The sequence below is a fragment of the Fukomys damarensis genome, unplaced genomic scaffold, assembly GCF_012274545.1.
Source record: "Fukomys damarensis isolate Sample0158 unplaced genomic scaffold, DMR_v1.0_HiC HiC_scaffold_8, whole genome shotgun sequence".
Classification (NCBI taxonomy): Eukaryota; Metazoa; Chordata; class Mammalia; order Rodentia; family Bathyergidae; genus Fukomys; species Fukomys damarensis.
Genome location: NW_022900920.1, coordinates 2,363,454 through 2,374,610, shown reverse-complemented (window position 1 = coordinate 2,374,610; position 11,157 = coordinate 2,363,454). Strand labels below are relative to the sequence as shown.

At 43.7% G+C, this 11,157-nt stretch overlaps 1 protein-coding gene across 2 annotated transcripts in view; it reads left to right on the top strand.

The window, feature by feature from the left end:
• The first annotated feature begins 5,428 nt into the window (after nt 1–5,428).
• The window catches only part of Avpi1 (arginine vasopressin induced 1), a 9,435-nt gene continuing 3,706 nt past the window's right edge, over nt 5,429–11,157 (top strand). The window contains exon 1 of one of the 2 annotated variants that reach the window (XM_010620388.2): nt 5,429–5,525. The gene's annotated coding sequence lies outside the window, so the exon portion shown is untranslated. Of the gene's footprint in view, nt 5,570–11,157 lie in introns of both variants that reach the window. The other variant, XM_010620387.3, reaches the window with a different exon arrangement.

Here is an 11,157-nt window from a genome sequence, read left to right as displayed (position 1 = left end):
AATACATAATTATATAATATAATAATACATAATATTATATAATATAATAATACATTATATTATATATGTAACAAATAAGCATATAAAGGGATGATCAACATTATATGTTCTTAGGGAATTGCAAACTAAAACAACGTGATAACATTATGCACCTATTAGAATTAGCAAAATCCAGAACACTGATAACACCAAATGTTAGCAATGGTATGGAGCAACAGGAGCTCTCATTCATTGCTGGTGGGAATGCAAAATGGTGCAGCCACTTGGGAAGACATTTTGCCAGTTTCTTATAAAACTAATCATACTTTTACTATACAGTGTCCCAGAAATTGTCCTTGGTATTTACCTAAATGAGTTGAAAACTTATCCACATACAGAAACCTACATAATTGTGTCATAAACAGCTTTATTCATAATTATCAAAGTAGACAGAAATCATTATGTTAGTAAGTAGGTGAATGAATAAACTGTGACATACACAGACAGTGGAATGTGATCTCACTGCTGGCCCAATTCGTAGAGCTCAAAAGATCTCCCTGTTCCAGCCTCTCACATAGCAAGGACTTCAGAAGTATGCCACTGTGCCTGGAAATCAGGCTTGGTGGCTTATTCCTGTAGTTCTAGCACTCAGGCGGCTGAGGCAGGAGGATTGCAAGTTCAAGGCTACCTGGACTATACGAAAATGATGGTGAAGTTGTTATTAAGGTTCTTGCACATTTACTCTGTTAGTTTGTCTTGCTAAGAAATGTTTCTCGGGGCTTAGCTTATGGTCACCGCACCCACCTCACAAGTGCAAGTTTTCTGAGTTCAATCCGGAGGAGGAGGAGGAGGAACCCATAGCATAATACAAATTGTTAATGAAAATAAGCTTTATTACATCAAGTAATAAATACATATAAAGATTTGTGTGTGTGTGTTTTTTTTTAAGAAAGCTGACTAAAACACCTCCATTCCTGTGGAGGTTGTTGGTAGTGGAGGGAGGCCATGCAGGTGTGGGGCATGGGGTATAAAAGGGAACTCACTATACTTTCAGTTCAATTTTGTTGTGAATCTAAAACTGCTGTAGCCTGGCATGGTAGTGCACGCCTGCAATCCCAGCACTCAGGAGGCTGAGGCAGAAGGAGTGTCATGATTTTGAGGCCAGCCTGAAATACATAGTGAGTGAGTTCAAGGCCAGCCTGTACTACACAGCAAGACCCCATCTCAAAAAACAAACAGAAAAAAAAACTGCTCTAAAAAGTAGTCTATTTTAAAAACTTGATGAATAAAAAGGGATATAGTCCTTGCTGATTTTACACATATACAAACCAGCTTTGTTTGTGGGGAGAGATGGTCCCAGTGTGCTGAGGACGACAGAACAGTATTGAATGACATCGTTGCCTTCCTGGAGTCATTCCAGAACCCTGCCTTGCCTCTGAACTTGTGATGTGAGAAAAGAATCTTTTCCTTGTTTAAATCAGTTTAGTTGGCGTGATACAAGCCCTCCTGATCCACTCCATATCATTTTCCTCTCTGCTTTTGCCCTGCAAAACTACATCAGGAGGTTCTCTTTCACACTGGCTTTCAACTGACATTGGCCAATATAAACACCCATAAGAAATGGAAGGGAGATTCAAAAAACAAAGTTAAGAAATGTTTCCTTCCAGAACCTTGAGGATGCTGGGTCTTTTGCTTCTTAAACTTTAATGATACATGTGCTCTCTGTCTTCTAGGAAATTATTCACTTATTATTTATTTTTCCCAACTTTGAGACTTGACAAATAAAAATTATATTTATTTAAGGTGTACAACAGAATGTTTGCTACCTTGAAAATCGGTATGGCTTGAACGTATTCCCTAAAGTTCATGTGTTGGAAACCATCCCCCAAAGCAACAGTGTTGACAGGTGATGTCTAATAAGAGATGATTAGGTCTTGAGGGCTCAGTCCTCACAAATACATTAATATCAATTCTGAGATTATTATCTTATTATCAGGATGGTGAGTTCAGTCCCCTCTTGTGCTCTTGTGATTGCTTAATCTCCCTCTCTCCTCGCCCCTCTCCCATGTTAGAAGGTGTCCAGGCCAGGAAGAGATCCCTCACCAGAAATGGAATTGGCTGGCGTCTCGATCAGCCTCCAGAATTGTGAGATGTAAGAGCCAGCCTATGAGCTCAAACCTGACCGAGGAGTGACAAGAATGAAAAATAAACAGACACCAAAACAGGTTAAAATCTGGAGAGCCAGGGGGCTCATATCTCTCTTTGACATAGAGCCCTGAGTGACTGGGCATCTTGGCTTTATTCACTCAGACAGGGGCACAAGCAATTAGAGTTCCACAGGATTCATCTGTCTCGCCACTCTATGGTACTTGTCCCTGGTAAACAAACTAACCTCAGGTGTTTTTACTTTTCCCTGCAGCACGTTAGCAAGCTTGCAGGCCCTTTCTTAGTGCTCACTGAGGAGGCCAATTAGGCCTCATTCTTCATAGAGAAAAAATAATTTTCTCTTATTAAAGTTACCCAGTGTTTGAGATTTTTAAAGAAGCAGCTAAAGCATATTTTGCTTTAAATATATTATACAGATTTTTTTTTAAATATTTCTATAAGGTACCATTTGTCTGTGAGACTTTGATATTTTATGCTTCTCCAGACTATAAGTTCCAAATAACAGGGCTGCCATCTAAGTTGCTTTATGTAATATCATAAGCAGAAGGATGCTTTTAAAAAGAGGTTAGACGGGCTAGGGATTTAGCTCAGGGTACTGTGCCTGCCTCGAAAGCACACAAGGTCTGAGTTCAATCTCTGGAACCAGGAGGTGGGAGACTTTAGAATGATCATTATCATTTTTCAAATAAAGCCAGAGTTAGCTCACATATCATAAGGTGGCTTGTCAGTAGAGTGTGAAAGTCTTTTCTGCTCTCTTTAGAATAGGATACATGCCAATTAGAAACTCAGGTGAACAAGTCTCAGCATCAGTGGGTGATCAGAGCTGTCCAAACGCAGGATATGAAGCCGGAGGGATCCGTGCTGGCTCAGCAGCATTTGTACCAAGGTACAGTTGCCCTCGATATACATGGGGAGATGGCTCCTAGAACCCCTGAGGATGCTCAAGTCTCTGACATAAAAAGATGTAGTATTTGTATAGAACCTAAACACATCCTCCCATGTACTTTAAAGCATCTCTAGATTACTTATAAAACCTAATACACTGTAAATACTACATAGATGGTTGTTATATTGCATAATTTAGGGAATAATAACAAGGAAAAAGTCGGTACATGTTCAATACAGATGCAATTTATTTTTCAAGTATTTTCTTTTTTGTTTGGTTTGTCTTTTTACTGTTTTTATTTTTCAAATATTTTCAATCCAGTGTTAGCTGAAGCACTCAGCCTATTAAGCATTCATACTATCTTACAACATCCTCACAGCAACACTGAGAGGTGAGTATGATCAGTCTGATTTTATTTATGCATTCATTATGTAGAGCTGGGGAGTGGACCCACAGTCTCATACATGCTAAAATAATACTCTACTGCTGCTCTACACCTCCAGCCCTAAGCATTCCCACTTTAAAAATAAGAAGATTGGGAGACAGGAAGTTTGTCACTTACTTAAGGCTGAACAGATTAATCTCCTTTCCTAGACTTTACTTCCCCAAGTGTAAAAACAGCACTGAGTTGAAACATATTGGAGCCTGAGATAAAACGAAAAATATGCACACTAATATGAATTTATTCAACATCCTCCCATATTCAAGCCCAAACAGAAAAAGTGGATAAAAGTACTACAAACAAAAAACATGGCTACATTTAAATCCCCATGTTACCCCATCTATTCACATGCTATTGTCATCTTCATAAAGTCATTGCAATGACAGTCTGCCGGAGAATTATTAGTTCATTAGGGAAACTTTAAGGGGACATCGGGACCCAGACATCTCCTTTCTTTGCTTCCCAGCTGACATGATGTGCCTCCACAGGCTCAAAGTAATAGAGCCAAGAGACCACAGACTGGCACCTGTGAAATCAAGACCCCAAATTTGCTGACTGGAAATTCCATCATGCTCCCATTACAAAATATGTGGAGTTGGGCTGGGAATTTAGCACAGTGGTGCCACTGCCTGAGTTAGATCCCTGGTACCAAAAGAAAAAAAAAAAAGTGGAGTCATAAACAATAGCCTATTTTTTAACTTTTTGATATTTTTTCATGTATATTTTGCATTAATTTTAATTTTTAAATACTGCATTAAGATGTTATTTATCTTGATTATTGAGTTTTTTGGAGCCCTTTCAAATTTTATGCCTGAGAAGTTTCCTTATGCACTTCAATCTGGGTTCTGGGGTAAAAACAGGTTTTGGCCTGAAAGACACCAAGTGACATTCTCCAAAGTCAACCTTCTCTAAACAGAGTCCTGTTTATTGGTGGTTATCACTTCCAACCCTATTATGTGAGTACCAGATGTTCCCCTCCTGGTGAGGTCTTGCATGTTCCGCTCAACTATGGAAGTACCCTATCTTCTCATCATAAAAATTAAATTATAAAGATGTTAACAATGGAAATGGTCTCATTCACAAGCCTGCAAATATGTTTGGAAACACCAGATAGTCTCTGCACACCCTTAACCACATCTAACTGGGAAGCCACACATTCCCAATTTCTACTTTAGTAGGCTCATGTGGCTTGTGGCATCAGGATTGGGGTTTTCCAAGCACTGATAGACCATGAGTTTGGCTTTCCTATTTCTCAGTGTGAGCTAGACAGAGAGTTCCTGGTTCAGCAGCCTGGCCTTCTGGATCTGTTACTATCTGTCAAAGAACCCCGACAGGGTAGGTCCCTAAGGAACGGTTCCGACTAAGTACAAAAATTTTAAGTACTGCTTCGTTTAGGTTACCGGCCCCAAGTTGCACAGATACAAGATTAGAATCTGTAAGACATTTTGACTTTGAAGCCCATCTGACCGCAGCACTGACTGACCCCTTCCCTCCCCGAGGCCAGAACACAGGTGGGCTGCTAAGTGAGAGTGTTTTCGGAGCTGCCAGTAGAAAGAGCCGCCTAGTGGGCCACGCGGAGCGAAGAACTCAGTGCTGCACGCGCTGGCCTCAGCCCAGGAGAAGAGGCATCCCTCACGTCACGCGTATCCTGCCAGGCCAGCCGCAGCCGCACCCGGGGCCAGGAATGCAGCCCCGCCCGGCTCCCAAGCCAGCGCAGCCGCTCAGGCCCTGGGGACTGACGTCAAGGACCGGGGCGCCTCACGCCGAGGTTCGAAAGGTGGCGGAGCAAAGGGAAGGGCCGGGAGGACACGCCCCCTTCCCGTTGCTCGGCCGCTGATTGGACCCAGGGAATCTTGGCACGGGCTTTTGGAGGCCGGCGGAGGGGCGGGGGTCCGACACGCCTCTTCCCCTCCACCGCAGCTGATTGGCCAGCGAAGTCTCAGCGTTCGGTTTTGGAAGGCTCGCCCAGGAGTTCTCAGCAAGTCTGGGGCAGAGGATTGGCTGTTCTGGGCCTCCGAGCGCTTTCTCCGGGGAACCGTGGCTGGGATCGAGGTGAGCTGGCTCGGGGCTGCGTGTGGCCCGCTTTGGGCAACCAGGTACGTAGGTTCTCCGTGGAAACGGGCGGATGGACAGCCAGAGCCCGGGTGCCCCCAGGATACACATGGCAGATCCCCTTAGGGGCCGTCGTTCTGTGGAGAGGCCTCTTCTGAGCCCCGGAGACCGACCTGCGCTGGCCATGTCCCATGTTAACTTGGCCGGAATACCCAACCCTGGTCCTTGCGAGCTTCTTCGCGGCCAGAAGCCCGAGCTGCGGCTTTTCAAAAGCCATGAAAGGGTTGGGGTGGGCACATTTTAGCTTGCCCCATTTTGAAGTCCATCGGAGCTGCCTTTCAGCCTGGTGCGTAACCGCTCTAACTACCCCCAGCCACCCCGGCGTTGGAGTGAGGGGGGTTGCGGGGGCAGGCTTGCGAGGCCTGTCTTTGGATCCCGGCAATTTCCAAAATTCCCAGAAGCAGATAGAGGGCTCTGAGAGATTTCAGAACTTTCTGGGCCCTTCTTTCCCCTGAAGACCTCCTTAGCCATTTGGCAGGAACAAAAAAGCAGTGGTTGAGAGTGTACACACTGAAGTCAGATCCCCTGAGTTCATCTCCCAGCCTTCATCGCCTACCTGTCATGTGACTTTGGGCAAGTTACCTAACCTTTATGAGCTCAGCTTTCTCGTCTGTAAAGTGGGCTTAACAATAGTGTCCTCTCATAGGAGAGATATAATGATATTGCCACCTTGTGTGAGGATTAAAATGGGGCCTAGGAAAGTACTGGAGTTTAATCTCAGAGTTTAATCATAAAACTATGATTTAAATGTGTACAGCCAGGGATTTAGCTCAGTGGTTCTGCCGCCCGCCTTGCAAGTGCCAGGACCCGAGTTCGATCCCCAGTACAAAAAAAAAAAAAAAAAGTATACTGATGAATTTGTCTCTCTGTACCTTCTTTTCCCAAGAGTGAAGGCTCCTCTTGGAGTTTTCTGATGGCAGTGACGATAAAAATGATCATATTTCTATAGTCCTCTTAGCTAACAGCCTTCTGCTTATATCATTCATTCATCCATCCAAAATACAATATATGGAATGCCCGCTATATGCCAGGTACTAGGATGCATGCTCTTGCATACTTCATCTTCCTTATGCCGTGAAGTTTTTGTTTGTTTGTTTGTTTGTTTTCTCCTTATTTTGATGATAAGCAGAGTCAGAAGAAAACCAAAGTTTGTTTAAAATCACTTGGTTAGCAGAGGTGCTTGTAGGATTCAAGGTTCTTGAACTACTGAAAAAAGTGATTCCTACACCTAGAAATTTATTTCCAGGTCATGTCTAACAATTGGTCTGAGAAAAGGAACCAATTTTTTTTCCCACCTCCTGGAGCCATTGGAATTGGGCTCTCAATTGAGAAGCAACAGATTTTGGCTGCTGTCCAGTAGCATGTCTGTGCAAAGTAGCAGGCCAGGCCACAAATGTTGATTTGGGCCTTGGGCCAGGGCCTCCAGTTATTTTTCTAAGAGGCCGTTGGTTTCTGATTACAGAGATTATTGCCATCATTGGGGTTATTCAAAGGGGACACACTGAGTAGGTACTAGGAGTTGCCCAGCTGACCTAAGTGTGCTCTGCCTCTTGCATCTCTGGGATTCCAGTGAGGTATTAGAATGGCTGTCACAACTGACTTCATGTGTTACAAAGAATGCTCAATTGTGCACCGTATTTATATACTGCAAGTTCATTGCTGGATGAGTCACTTTTTAAACATATTTCTTTGTGAGCACTCTACAGTTCTTCACTTGTTGCCTGATTCAAAGCAAGTTGAACTTTGTCATTTTCAACATTTGATATTTACTTTGAGGGTTCATTTTTTTTTACCTAGTTTGTGTCATACCGAAGCATTTTACAATTAGTCTTTACTCATTTGTGTACAGACCCATACTTAACCTTCTTTTATGCCAACTCTGAATGGTTGTAATGGTTCCTGTTTTACATTTTCTGTTGTTCAAGTATAAACTGACTGTCTTGGATCATGGTCTTGACCAGGAAATTGGGGGATGGGGAAGTAACTGTTGAACGCACTAAATTAGACAGGAAATGTTTCTTTTTATAATAAAAATACTCTGATTCATTACTTCAGTTTTCCCAAAGTTTACCATCTTCTCCTACCTGGAATAAACCTACTTTTATTCTCAGCCTCACTCTACCGCCTGAATCCTAGGGTGGGTAATACAGTCAAGAGTGAGGGACCTTGAAATTTGGAGGTGTCAAACCCTAGCCAATGTTCACAGAGGGAGGAAGCTGGAAGCTCAGGTTCTTACAGATTTCCTCCCAACCCCCAGTACTAGAAATTGAGCCCAGGGCCTAGAAATTGAGCCCAGGGCCTTATGCATGCTAGTCAAGCACTCTACCACTGAGCTATTTCCTTCAGCCCATTTTTGTTTTTTTGTTTTTTGTTTTTGGTACCGGAGATTGGACTCAGGACCCTGTGCTGGCAAGACAGGCAGCACCACACTGAGCTAAATCCTTGGACAATTTTGTTTTATTTTGAGATAAGGTCTTACTTTGTTGCCCAGGGCTGGCCTTGAACTTGTGATCCTCCTCTGCCTTCTGAGTAGATGGGAGGCCATACCTAGTCTACATAGTTTCTTGTTACTCTGTAACTCAGTTGGCTGTAAACTGCCCAGTCAAGGTCTTGTGGCACTGACAGAGGTTGCTGGGACTATTTGAAAAGTCAGCCCCAATCCAAACCATTTGTTCTCTCAAAACAGCTGCTGCTTTATCCTTATTACCATTCTTTCCCCGGGGTGGGGCTGTTTTCCTGAGTCTGAGAGGAGAACATCATCAATTTTCCTGCCACCAGGCCAACCAAGGAGTCTACCCTGAGCTTGATCAATAGGGTGCTTTAGAGAAGAGTTCTCTGACATTTACCAGGTCCTGACCTCTCAGCTCACTGTAGCAAAACACTGCCCGGTCTCCAGGGGAGATGGAAGAGGAAGAACAGAGGCTACTGGTTGGGAGTTTCGTAGCACTTAACTACTCAGACTTGACACCACTCACTGTTCCTAAGCTTAGGCAGACAAGTGGCATCGCCCTCCCTCTGATACACCTAGCCTTGTCATGGAATCACTGACTCTCAACACCAACGCAAGCCCTCAGAGGCTGTCCACATTAACCTGTTCTTGGAGCAGTAAGAGGGAAACCAGCCCACTGAGGTGACATGAATTGCCCGAGGCCTCTCATCCAGGGAGTGGCAGAACCAGGGCAGAAACCGAGGCTTCTGACTCACAAGTTATTGCTCTGAGCTGGGCTGGGGTGCAGTTCTAGATTTCTTTGGGGGAAGCTAAAGAGTGCTAATGGTTCAAGACAGGGGAACACTCACCCAGTCAATAGCCTTGATGCTGGTAAATAGGCAAATTCCCTTACTCCTCCCTGTGGGCTAACTCACTGTCCTTTCCTTTCTACTGGCAGAGTTTCCGCTTTGTGAATTAGGCGGGAATAGTGAAGCACTCGTCAGGGGAAATAGGAAGAAATGTGCTCCAGCTTCTTGGCTCTGAAGACAGCACAGAGGTTTAGATATTGGGCACAATCACAGAATAGCATCCCACCTCTGCTCAGCCACCGGTCCTCATATCTGCATCTCAGCCTCCTTCTGCATCTCCACTCATGGAATGAGGATAACAGTTCCTAATTCCTAGGATTGTTCAGAGGCTGAAATGCTATCATGTACACAGCCTGATACAGAAGCAGCACACTGTACTTAGCTTTTTTTCCTCTTGATCAGCCTGGAAGTGTTCCCTGGTCACTATTTTCTAATCACAGCATGTTTACACAATGAGCTTTGGGGGCTTAATTACCACACATACTAGATTTTGTTTTATTTTATTTTATTTTTTGGTACTGGGCATGCTTGAGAGGCAGGCAGCGTCACCACTGAGCTAAATCCCTGCCCTCACATGTACTAGATTTTAACTGGATTCCCAAAGTAGTACCTAAGAGAGGAAAGTTTTGCAATTCCCATTTTTCCATTTAAAATGTACGGTTTTCATGATACTAATTTATCTGTATGTCTTCCACAAATTTTAGGGGTTTTGTTTTTGTTTTTATTTTTTGTTGTTGTTGCAGTGCTAGGGACTGAACCTAGGGCCTTGGCACTGAGAGATATTCTGAACCCTTTTTAAATTTTATATTTTGAGACAAGGTCTCACTAAGTAGCCCAAATTGGGCTCAAACTTTTAGGCCTCGGCCTCCTAGAATCTGGGATTACAGGCATGTCCCACCACGTGGGCCTGATGAGACGAGAGTGGGGCTCTTATGCTACAAACTGGGACAGGAGGACTGTGGAAATTACTGGAATAATGAGGGTGGTTTTTGAAGTGAGGTACAGGGACAAGGGAGGAAGTAATAGTTCTGGGAGTCTGAATGGGGTGGAGAGATGATTCATCCTCTAGAAAACGGAACAAAAGGCAGACAAAGGTAAAGGTTGCTACTGTAAGCGGGTTGTGGAAAGGAAACTGGAAATACTTTTATTTATACATTCTGTGCCGACTGCCTCTTTTACAGTGAGTGTGTAAAATGTGTTCATTTGAATATATTTTAACTTTCCTTTGTCCCATTTTGTGTCCATGTCTGGGTGGAAGGAGGGCTAACTGAGGCCCTGGAGAAGACCAGGACCTGCCTCTCCCTCCCCTTAGGCCTTGGGCTGGGAGGTGAGGGAGGCAGGAGCAGAAGATGTCTTTTGCTGTCTCCTGCCCCAATGCTTGCAGGAAATGGAGTGTACGTCACATCCCTGACCCACGTACAAAGGTCTGGGAGGCCAAAACAGAGGGGCATGTGCATTCATTTAGCTCTTATTGGGTGTCTAATAGCACACTAGGCTGTTTTAATTTGCACTATAATCCTGAAGAGTGGATATTATTACAACATCCCTACTTTACACTTAAGGAAACAGGTTCAGAGAGATTGAGTAACTTACCTAAGGTCACAAAGCTAGGAAGGTGGCAGAGCTGGGATTCAACCCCAGTTTTGTATAATGCCAAAGTCCTTGGTCTACCTAATCGCCAGGCTTTTTTCCAAACCTGTGTCTTCTGGAGACAAGGATAAGGTGGGGAGTTTTTTATGCCTTTAGTATTCAAATTAAAATATCCAGAATCAAGGGAGATGATGTCCATCTCTCAGAACGACAAGAGACATTGATACAAGAGCCTAACTTTTTTTTCTTTATCTTTTTTGCGGTCCGGGGATCAAACTCAAGACCTTGCACTTGCACTTGCAAGGCAGGTGCGGTGCCACAGAACTAAATCCCGGGCCACAAGAGCCTAACTCCTACTGAACTTTCTCACAGCAACCTCTGTCCTTGATAGTATATTCTGAACTTTGTAGCCTCCCCTTCTGCTACTCACTGGGCTCTGGACCCCTGCCCCAGTCCATTGAACTATGGTCAGATTGGATTGATCTGTTTCATAGTTTGCTAAATTAGGTGTATTTGATTTATCCCTAAGGTCCTGAAGATAGGAGGTAGGAGGACTCTTCTCAGTTTTATAAATTGAGAAGCAGAACACAGCTTGAACATCGCTAATCTGAAAACCTGAAATGCTCAAAAACTGAAACTTTTTCAGTACTGACATAAACCAAGTGATTTTTTTTTTTTTTTTTTT